This window comes from Cavia porcellus, unplaced genomic scaffold (genome assembly GCF_034190915.1).
Source record: "Cavia porcellus strain 051 isolate PalLab524CR breed Dunkin Hartley unplaced genomic scaffold, mCavPor4.1 scaffold_26, whole genome shotgun sequence".
Classification (NCBI taxonomy): Eukaryota; Metazoa; Chordata; class Mammalia; order Rodentia; family Caviidae; genus Cavia; species Cavia porcellus.
In genome coordinates, this window is record NW_026947509.1 from 5,066,839 (window position 1) to 5,077,052 (window position 10,214).

Below are 10,214 nucleotides of genomic sequence, written 5' to 3' on the forward strand. Positions count from 1 at the left end.
TGTCCCCCTTGAGGTCAGTTCGTGTGTTCCTGTGCCTGTGCCTGGGTACGATTCGAGGAGTTACAGGGCTACAGTGGGAAGGAGTGGGATGCAACCATCCTCATGTCCTTGTGTCTGCATTTTAAGTGTGGAGGAGGCCGCAGGAGAGGTACAGAGAGAGCACAGGAAGGGCAAATGGAACACAAAGGGGAAGCTGCTTGCATGAAGAACTTACCTCCCTGTGAGCGAGCATCAGGAGCAGAAGGGAGCTTTAGAACCCTAAAGGGAGCCAGGAGCCCTCTTCTGCTGAGTCCCTTCCCAAAAGGAGCCAGGAGCCTTCCTCTGCGTCCCTTCCCAAAGCTCAGCCTGCTGTGTGCTCTGCAAGGGACTTCCCCTAACCGAGGCGGGACAGTGCAGTCAGCTCTCTGCCTCAGTCTCCCGCAGAGGGGAGAGTATGGCTGCCACCAGGCAGGGAAGCCAGAGGACACCTACAGAAGCTGCTGCAATGAGTGCTCCGTGTCTTAGACCCATTTGCTGGCCAGAGGGTGAATTCCACTCCTGTGGTGAGGTCCAGAGCAGTGGTTCACGTGGCCCATAATTACCTGGGGGAGATTTGACACATAGATCTTCCAGACCCACTCCAAAATCAGAATTGCCTAGGACATGTGATGTAGGGATTAAAATATATCACAGGGACCCCTGGTGAGTAGGAACCAAGGCCTCCCAGGGGCAGCACCAGGCCTGTGCTACTCCTACAAACGGGGGACATCAGAGGGCCTCACCACCCCACACAAAATTAGGGAATTCAGCCGGGCCAAGGACTTCGCAGAGGTGTCCCTCCCCACCACTGGATTCCACCGCCAATGTTTCCCTACACCTGCTCCCCCATCTGTCTGTCCATCTGTCTGTCTCCCATTAACTGTCTCATCTGTGCATTTGAAAGGCATTGCAGACCCCAGCACGCTGTCCCCCAAATACTCCAGCCTACAGATAATTCATTAAAGTTCACTTCTATTTTTATTCCACTTGGGATGAAATCTGCATAGAATGAAGTGCACCGATCTTATGGATGCACCGCAGCGCACACACCTGTATAACCTAAGCCAGTGACGGCGAACCTTTCAGTTTCCAGTGATAACAAACAACCGAGCTGTGGCACGTGTGCCATAGGTTCACTGTCACCGACCTAAACTGTTATGAAGATAGGGGATTGCTGTAAAGGCAGGGCCCTTCTCAGAGGCCTTGTCTTAATTAATTAATCCCCTTGCAAGAGACAACCACCATTGCAGACCTTTGCTTGTTCTAGCACTTTGTGCTAACGGAATCCTGTTAAGTACATTGGCCACGGCTTCTTTCGCTGGGCACAGTGGTTAGGCATTACCCTTTCTGCTGCGTGCTTCACAGCTGGCGTCAATGGTCAGTGAGGCCACATTTCATCGGGTAAATCTGCATGTCCACTTCCGTGTCCCAACATCCTGTATTCTTGAGTCAGTGATCACTAGTGTCACTCTCTGTGGAAGATGTTGCTGCCTCTGCTGACGTCTGTCTTGTGCAAGGCAAGCACCACACCCTGTTACTTCCTCCAGCTTTTGGGGTTTTAGAACATGAGTGAGCAGGGACGTGTGCTGACTAAAAGAACAGAGAAGATGATAGTTCAATAGTCCTTTGGGTTCCTTTTTTTAAAGGAAACTGCCCTTGCCTTTGTGTCCTGCTCTAAGGACGCCACCTCTGTGGTAACCACATTTCATCATAACGAACTTTCTAGGCCTTTGCCTGTCCAATCAGATGTCCAAGCAGATGCTATCTTGCTGGAACCTACAGCAACAAATCTGTGTATAGAGGCATTTAGCAAAGCTTTAGGAATAAGCTGGGCAGTGAACCTGTGAATGAAGAAAGGCCCTTAACTCCTCTAGCCAGGCTTCGGCCTCACAGCTGCTCTACAGATTCAGGTTGTGCTTTCTTGTCTACTTTCTGTAGCTATGTGACGGCTCCAATGTTCTTTCAGACATGAGAGCATTGACTTCTAAGAAGACTCAAAACTGCAGGCAAGCCAGGACATGTCTTCTGCACCTCTAGTGAGGAGACATTGAAAAAACAAAGCTGGTGTCCCTAATGCAGGTGGGTGGGACCAAAGGTCCTTTCTAGAGTGACAGAACATAGGTCACAGAGGACTTCTACCTCCTGATGCTCAAGAACACCAGATACACCTGGAGGGCAGAGAGTGTCTTTTGTACTTTTGGGTCTCTAGGACCCAGAACGTCACTAAATACGATGTATGTTTACATTTCAAAACTTACTATAGAAATTCATCCCTCTCGAGTCTTCAGACACACTCATATCATTATTCTTGCTGCTTTCTGAAGCAGTTCTGGAGCACTCATTCCTGAGTGTCCGTACAAGCTGTGATTGCAGCTGCCAAACCATTCGGTGGAAAGGCAGGTTCATAGAAAGCATGACCCCCACCTTGCAACTTCTGGCTCGTCCCCAGAGTCAGAACAACCACGAAAGGTAAATGTTTTGAGTAGATCCAGGACATCAAGGCAGCCAGCTAAAGATGCTCAGGAAAGAGCACTCCAGAGCTGGTGCAGACAGGGACGAGAAGAATGGGGTAAGTGTGTGTGGAGTAAAGAATATCTGGTAGGACGGGGATAGCGAAGCCTGTAGAGCTTTCAATGGTGCGAACGGCCTGCAGGCCATGGGTTCGCCACTACTCATATAATGTTAACGAGTTTCCTACTGTAATACATTAAAAACACTTAACCGTTTACCATATTTTTTCAGTCACATTTGACAACTGCCCTCAGTAAATATTCAGCAGAAGAGAGAAAGGAGAGACGGAGGGCAAGAAAGGGTGGGAAGAAGCTCGGACTGTAGCTTAGAGTCCTAAAATGACCTTGGCAAAACTGAAGGCAGAACCTCGCCTCCTCTGTCCAGTCCTGCCCAGATCGCTTGCATTTTTCACACTGCTCCAGCTGCCAAGGACACATCCATCTCCACGTTCCTGGTGGCGAATTCATGTCTCTCAGCTGTAGCTGCCAGGAACCTGCGATGCTGCCCCTACCGTTTCTGTCTTGATAGAGAGGCCTGGTTTATAAGAAAACAAGGCAAAGTACTTTCTGGCCTTCATTCCAGTGGGAATTTAACTTAATTAGCATCTGATCTACACAGTGCTCTTCTGCAGCTGTGTTTGTGGAGTCTCTGTGGAGGCAAGAAATTGTCACTCACTGAACCCATCCTTAGAGCTTCTTTATCCTCCTACAGCCATGAGCACCAGGACTTCCATGCGTCAACAGTGCACACAGCTGTGTACGCCCACAGCAGGCTTGGTGTGCCCTGGGGGGCTCAGCCCGGATCCTTAAAAGGGAGAGCCTGAGAGTTTGATCAAAGGACAGGTGTCTGTTACTGCTGAGTTTGAGGAACACAAAGGATCTTGAGTGAGGCAATGCTGGCATTTGGCAAAAAGCAACCAGCAGTAGTGTTTGGGGCTCTTGTGATTGCGGCTGCTGGAATGCTCAGGAAGGAAGGTCCAGGATCTGGTGTGGACTGTCCAGGGGTTTCTCTACATGGAGCAGGGGCTGCCCCAGGGCAAACAGTGCTGAGCAGCAGTGAGCATCTCTACAAAGTGTGCAGCGCCCCAGACACCCCACACTCCTGTTGAATGGGGATGAATGAATGAGATCGTAGACCTGGGCATTTGCCCAGAGGGGCTTACAGCTGTGAAGGCAAAAGTCTCTCCAGTACCTGAGAGCGGCTCCCCAAATCATCAGAATAAGAGGCCCCTGCAGAGGACAGGATCCTGGCTCGAGGTTCTGGCCACAACCATGGAGGCCTTGTCTGGCCCACATGGATGCACTGTCCCCCGCTCTCCTGAGTGCCCAGACCTCCCCCTCCCTCTGAAGCTCCCAGGTCCTGACAAGCACAGCTCTCTCCCCTGCTGCTAGGTGTTTAAACCCGCAGTATGAGAACCTAAGTCATAGGAGGCACAGAAAGCCTGGCCAGAGGACAACCCAGGGCAGAGAACTGCACCCTAGGTCCACCACACGAGCTCTGTGGGCTGCAGCCGAGGTGCCAGTGCCAAATCCCAACATCAGACTCAAAGAATGAGACCCCGGAAAGCGGCACTGCACCTAATCAGGACCCTGGAAAGCCACACTGCACCCAATCAGGACCCAGCATGTTTCCTGCCTCCCTGGACTCCCCAAGGCCCTCACACCCCACCCACCACCCATCTGTGGGGGGGGGGCATGCGCCCACAGTTCTTCCTTTCTGCAGAGACTGGTGTGGCAGTGTTGGCTCTGCGCTGTGGGCCACAGCCCTGGCTGGTGTCACACAAAGGTGCCACTAAACTGGCGCCAGCATTAGGCCCAGTCAGTGCCCCTCCTATATCGGTACCTGTCCCCTGAAGGAGGCTGTGTCACACTGTCACCTGGAGAAGAGACTGAGGTGTGACAGGTGCTGCCTAAGCTACAAGGGGAGTGGGGCCTGAAGGTTTCAAAAGATGACCGGGAGCTTGGTGTGCAGGGAAAGACATGTTTACGGAAGATAAACATTTTAATAAGAAGAGCAAAGAGGCGGGACTCACTCCGAAAGAAAATAATGTGAACAGAGGCAAAAAGTGCTGAAATAGGATTTTTTAACAAGCAAGCACCTGGGATGGCAGAGGAAAGGTAAGGTAAGGCAGAGTCCGACCATAAATCATTGGAACAATCTAGAATTCTGCTCCGTGGGGCCTTTGCAGACTTTTGCAGGGGAAGTGGCATGGTCAGTTTCCGCTTAGGCAGCAGCCCCTGCGCGCTAGGGTGCGGAAGACCCGCAGAGGGAGGAGCCCGGCAGCGCCCCTGCTCACCAGTGTCTGATTGCTTGCGCCCCTGGAGGTGAACTCAGGCACAGCGGAGGTGAGCTGTGGATGGATGGGGCTGGAGTGAAGGCTTGCTGATCGGCGCCGCCAGCAGAGCAAGAGGGAAACGCCAAAGAGGACACCAGAAGGAGGAAGATACTTCCGCGGTGGGTGTCATTCTCGCGCTGGCGAATGTGCATTCCCTTGACAACTTTCCGGCTTTACCGTGAAAGCGTTAGAATTAAATAGCGCTTCACAGTTACCTTGTCAGGGTTCCCGGAGTCTGCTGACCGCTGCTTCTGAAACTCTCCAGACACCGGTGACCTTAGAACCAAACCCGCAGAAGTGTCCTATGCTCTGGAGCTTAATGTGCGTGCAATACATGCAGGAGCAAAATTGCTTTTCATTCTGTGTAGCCAAATTCCTCTGCAAATTTAAGTTTCTCAGATTTTTGCTTTATGGAAAACATTCCTACTCAGGAGCGCAGACTTCAGATAAAGCGAACTAAGTGCAGACTCCTTGTACATCCCTAGCTTTATTAAGTGACTTTTCCAAAGCATAGACTCGCAGGTGGCAGGCAGGACCCGGCTCTGCTCACCTGCTGGTCATGGCCCAGAGCTTTTGGCTCCGTGGGTCCTGTCCTGGTGGCCTCCCTCACATCCCACTGCTCCAGGAAGCTCCCTCTGCTCCAAGCAGGGCGAAGGGCAGGACTGGTTTCTGCTGAGCGGTGGCCTTTCTAGCAGAGGGACCAGGTGGGTTGGTAAGGGCTTAGGGAAGCAGGTGAGAGGGGACCTGGCCACACTGGGACAGAGCTTGCAGCAGTGAGCTGCAGACAGGTACTCCGATTAACTTCACCTTTAGGGGGATTCTCGGGCGCCTAGTGGGGCACAGAGCACTCGGCCAAGAAATGAACCCAGCTCTCATCTCCGGGCTCTTGAGGGCTCTGCATACTCTCTGCAAAGCCGAGCCTCACTTGCTCACTCCACAGGCTCTTAGCAGTCTCTGGGGTGCTGGTGGGAGTTGCTGGGCCATCTGCCCCATGCTCACGGCCCCCGAAGCTGGGAGGATGTGAGACTCCAGGCCTGTAGTCCTGCACGACCAGCATGTCTGTGAGCCGAGTGAATGCAGACCTGAGAGCTACTTCATAAATCCAAGGATGCTGGATGACATTTGGTGGCCACGAGAACAAAAATAACATCTTTTGCCTTAAATTGGAGGAACTGAAGACGGTTTGGGTCTACTAAAGTTTTGAGGCAAAAATTGTTTTTCTCCAAGACACTGTGGTTTTGTTCTTTAAGGCCTTCAACAGGTAGGGCCAGGCCCCTCTACATTGTTTCAAGTGATTTCCTTTACTTAAAGCCAAGTGATTGCAGATAGCAAGCACATTGACAAAATCCCTCCCACCTACACCTAGGTTAAGGTTTCATTAAGGAACCGGACTCTGAGCCCAGTCAAGTCAACATGTAAAACTGACCATCATCGCAGCCAATGCAGAAAAGTGGGTATTTCAGTGACCAGTCTGACTGATGCTAGCATAGGTAGTTTTGTACTTACAGTTTCAAGGCCCACCTTCTTATAACTGCAAGATGAGCAAGTGGCTTCTCCTCCATCAACACATCCTGGGGTCCTCTTGCTCTGTCACTGGAGCAAAATATTTCCCACTTTGCCCTAATTTACACAGCTTGTCAGCCGAGGGCAGCCTTGAAGTCATAAAACGCATGTTCTAGAGAATTAACACCCACTTGCTTTTGAGTAATTTGTTAGGGTCCCATCATGCTGTTTCCCTATAAAAGTTCTGCCCACCCAAATTAAACAGACCAACAGAGACATGCTCTCCTCTCCAGGAAGGAGAGCAGAGACTGACAGAGCCGTCACACACCAGCGTCGATGAGAAATGACAAGGCTGACTACTGTGTTTATAGCTCTTTGCCAAGCTGCGGAAGGGACCCAAGAATAACACAGGCTAAAGGTGTGCTGGGCTTCATTTTACTGTAGGTATGGGAAATAATTACATCTTGCAGTTGGAGGCGGTGGAATTTGGCAGAGCTCAGAAACTTACAGGGCTAAATGAAGGGCTTCGTCACCAAGAGCCTTCAAAGATGAAAAGGTGGGAACACTTCTTGGCAAGATCGCTCCCTCGGGAAAGACATCCCCTCAATGAAGGGGTGCTGCCTGTGAGCTTTTCCAGGGCTCTCTGCGCTGTCTCCTGCTGCCGCTTCGAAGGCAAGTCCAGGTGACGTCATCGGCAGGAAGGATGAATCCTATTACCTTTCACTTGCTTCTATTACACACAAAGATAATAACCTCCAACACCAAGCGCTGGAAAATGGATTGTAACTAGATTATTAACTCTAAAAATGCTTTGCTATTGATTTGTTTAATTGGGGATATTTCTGGCTTGGCGGGGAGTCCAGGGCTTAGATGTCCTGAAGGGGGAGTCAGTAACCTCTCTTCCCATCTCTCACAAGGCTTGGAGCTGCTGGGTGGAACTGGGTGGTACATTTTCTCCATGCATTGCTTAGCATCTGTAAACTCACTGGACGAGAGATGCCTCTGACAAGGAGGAGACTGGGACTGGAACTCCTCCCCTGGGGCTGAAAGACAAAGGATCGACTGGGACTCACTGGCCAAGGCTAAGTGGAATGAAGGAGAACAGAGGCCCAAGAAGACAGAGGGCGCTGGGGCTGGGGCCTGGGCTGCAGGTGGGGAGTGTGGTTCTGGCTGGAGGTGGAGGCAGAGGCTGGAACCCTCCCTACCAAGCTAGCCAACACTGTGAGTGTGCTTTGGGCAAAGCAGCTGTGGGTGTGCAGGACTGGGAGCTGGAAAGAGCTGCCCTTGTGGGGCCCTGAGCCCTTTCCTCGGGGTGCCAGCAGGGCCACAGAAAACTGTTTCCTAGTGCTGGATGACTTGGCAGGTGCCAGATGAGCAGGAGACTAAATCTGCAGGTGACAGTCATGTAATCACCACACGCACAGCACAGCAGGGAGGGGCATATCCGACTCAGCTCAGTGAGTCTGGGCCACCCTGAGGCGTAGGGCGAAATTATCTCAGAGCACAATGGTTCTTTGAAAAGTTCAGCATCCTTAGGAACAGGTGGAACCACTGCACTGCATTTGGTGAGAGACTGCCCCAAGTGTAGCCACTTGCACAACCAGCGCTGTGACCTCCTGTTTTCTGAGCTGGGAGCCCAGGAGAGGCTCTGGGGTCCTGGCCCGGTTACAGGCTCCCTGTTGGCTGGAGCTCAGCTGCATGCAGGCTGGGTTGAGATGGTCTGAGCATGCTCGAGGGGATAAGGGGGCCAGCTGCCCATGGGCCTGGCTGACACAGGCTGCTCTCAGGAACACTGGAGCCTGTGTGATGCATGGACAACAGAAACTGCCTTCTCAGGGTCCTGGGGCTGGAGTTCCATGGTCCCAGGGCTCTGCACCAAGCTATGTCCTCACCTCCTCTTTTATTTTTGACTTTGAGACAGTCTTACTCAATTGCCCAGGTTGGACTCAAACTCTAGATCTTTCTGCCTCAGCCTCCTGGAGGGCCAAGTTATAGGTAAGCATCACCACCCCAGCTGTCTGGCCGCCTCCTCTTCTTTTTTCTTTCTTTAATAAAAAATAGGGGAGTTTTTATTGAGTTCTTTAAATTCCTACTCCATTTTTTTATCTTATTGGATGTTTTTAATCAACCATAAGTTTTCCAAAAAAATTTTTAAAGACTTTTTTTAGATGTGTCAGAGACACATGGAACAGAACCCTACTTGTTGTAGAGGACTTCAATCTGAATAAAGTAATGAGCTTGCCAGGAGAGCTCCACTGGGTTTTCTTATAATTTTACAAAAAACGAGCCCATTTCTGTCCCTGGGACATGGGCTGTCCCGACAGATAATCCTGTAGTTCGTCCAAGATTTCACTCACCTTGTCACCAAGAATGAACACCACAGCTTGCAAGGGCTTCATTGCTACATCATCAAAAGACCCCCTGCCCGCCCCCCCCACACAAGAGTCGCCCTCCTCTCACACTAGGTAGCTGAACTCAGCACTGCCTGCCCACGGAAAAATCCTTCTCTGCATTTGCAGAAGGACACTAACTCGTCCTTCTTGTGGTTGCTCCATTTCTTTTTAGAATTGGTTTTTTCCTGTTTCCACAAATGTCTTAATAATGAGGTGAACAGCGCTTCCCACATGGTTCATTTGTTCTGCTTCTGCTGCTCTTTCTGAAGTGGCTGGTGTGTGGGCAGAGCGATCGGTGGAGGGACAGTAATGAATCTCTCACTTAGCAGAAGGCCCACAGGCTTGGTGTCATCATTTAAAACGTGTCCAGCTATTCATCATGCACTTTTCACAGCAGTGTAGAACCCGCTCCTCAGCTCATTCAGTCCCTGGGTCCCCTTGCTTTCCATTAAATCTAAAAGGCTTCTGACACCCAGTCTCACCTGCATCCACACTGTCATGCTGTCATGGAAGAGAGGGGTGGGTGACACCAGGCATCGGGGTCGCCTACTGTCCTTACTCTATACTCAAGAGACAGCCGGTTCATGTGCGGTCAGCAGCACACTCGAATCAGCTTCCCGCCTCCAGTGGAGGGGAAGGCAGAGCTCAGTAGAGGGTCCACCAGCATGATGCCCCTCCCTCTGCCATCACATGCTTGACCAGGGCGATAAAATCACCCAGCAGACATTCAGCAAGTGGATGAACTTGGGAAATGTGGAAACGTCCAAGGCTATTCTGAAACCAAAGGGCCAGTGAATCAGGGACAGTTTGTTACTTCGACCAACTCAGACCTGGGTCACTAATGCTCCTCTGGGAGATGCAGTCACTGCTGCATGTTCCTCTGAGTCACTTCCTTTCGATGCTGGACCAACACAACCCGTGAGGTGCAGAGCCAGATGGTGCCGGCAAAGTGGCGATACTCACACCCACATGCAGAGGCAGGAGAAAGGCATCAGCTCCCCATCGTAGGCATCTCTTGCAAGCCAGGCCTCTGCAGAGTGGGGTGCCACCTCCAAACTGGAATCCGCACTTCAGGGTCCATGGATTGAAGTGTGGTCTCACGCAGGCCCAGCCTTACCAATACCCAGGAGGGGTGCTCAGTCCTGGTGCCCCTGCCCCATCATGATGATGCAGAGAACTTACCGTTAACAGCACAGGTGACTAGAACCTGTGCTGTGACTTTAGAACCTACTGGAAAGAAGGATCCACCCACAGCATCTACAGAGGACCCTTGTGGACTCCCTGCCTCCCTCATGTGATTCTGTTCCTGTGCCCAGAGATAGGAGGCCTGGGTCCCAGTCACTGCCCCAGTCTCTGCCTCTCTCCCTCACCGATTGCTCACGGGGACTGAACTGGGTCCTGGTCACCTGGCCGAGGGGTAGGGGGTCCTGCTCCCTGGGAGTCACATACCCAAG